This window comes from Rhea americana, unplaced genomic scaffold (genome assembly GCF_003343005.1).
Source record: "Rhea americana isolate MKP2758 unplaced genomic scaffold, rheAme1 scaffold_0, whole genome shotgun sequence".
Taxonomy (NCBI): domain Eukaryota; kingdom Metazoa; phylum Chordata; class Aves; order Rheiformes; family Rheidae; genus Rhea; species Rhea americana.
In genome coordinates, this window is record NW_028185037.1 from 14,691,066 (window position 1) to 14,692,519 (window position 1,454).

Here is a 1,454-nt window from a genome sequence, read left to right on the forward strand (position 1 = left end):
TTCTGCTTGGAGATGTCTATCCCCTATCCTAGTGGGGAAAGCTGTGCTCACGGTCACACTGCTGGCACTGTGGTAACACACAGGCCAGTCTGTGGTGTTGGGAAAAGCAGCATTAATTTGAGCTGACRTTTAGCAGTAGATTCTGTGTGTGTGTTGCAGGGAAAGGAAGGGATTCCTAGGGAGAAAGGAATGAAAAATCAGTTTTCAGTGCTGCTTGATACATATTTCCCTCCTGCTCTAGCTGCTAGGAGCTACCAAGTGGCCAACAGACTGTCAGGGCCTCAATTAAGGGCAATACCTACGTGGAACCAGAGTTAATAGTTTCATGCCACAACTTCTCYCAGCCTCCAAAGTGTAAATGGTCTTTTAGAAGTGGTGTGTGCCTTTTTCAGCAGACAAAATGATCCTGCTGTGTCACAAGCAGCCATGTTCTTTGATCTTTCCCTCGATCTCACTCACTTTGGTAGATCATTTATTTAAGATCTGGTCTCTAGCCAGCCTCAGGAGTATGGACAAAGCTTTTTGTCACCATGCCCACCCCACGTCTGCCACAGCAGGTTGCTGGGAGGTGTTTCACGGAGGCCTTTAATCTACCTGATCTAGAGGGCTCTCACTCCTCTTCCTGGGAATATGCAGAGCCTCTTCATTGACTCCAGCAGTGTATGTCTTGCTTAAACTTCAGGACCGCAGAACTCACATTTTGAATAAAACCTCATTTTATACCATAGCTCTGTACCTTTTGCACTAGCAATCGCTTCTGTGATTACTGACTTATCCCAGCAAATCTGCTTTTTACTGCAATATTCAAAGCATTCCAGGGGAGCTGGTAACATACTTATTAATCAATTTAAATCCAAATGTTTTCCATATTTTCAAGACTACTTTGCAAATTTCAYGAGGCTGGATACAGACTTATTCTATGCAGAGGGTTGTTAGTTTTGTACTATAGAGGAAGTTCTTGGGCTTATTTTACCTGGGCACCACAACCGATGGTGGTATTAACAGGCAGTCCCAGGTTGTGCATGTGGCTGGAAAGACATACTAAACCCCTGTGTCTCTGCGAAAGTTTTGGCATCACAGAATTTTAGCATCCCTATTCAATGCAAAATATGCACAGGAAAAAAAATACTATCCTGTGGTGTTGGAGCCTCTACACGGATATAGTTCCACCTGTAACTGAAGCAGTTACATTTAATTTTTACTTAGTTTGTAAAATTCCTGGGCTTGGGAAAATAAAACTTGCTAGGTCCATATATTGGGCATCTGCTTCTGTTACAGTGTTTCACCAGTTTGCAACCTGTTCTGTATTTCTGGTGTTGCTTTTTGAGCTGTTGCAGGACTGCTAGGCTTCTGGTATGTGTGGGGGTGGCGTCCTTATTTCTTCTGATTATTTTGTGAGATCCGTGATATTTCAGTCCTTGAATTCTGGGGGAAAAGTGTATATATATATATAT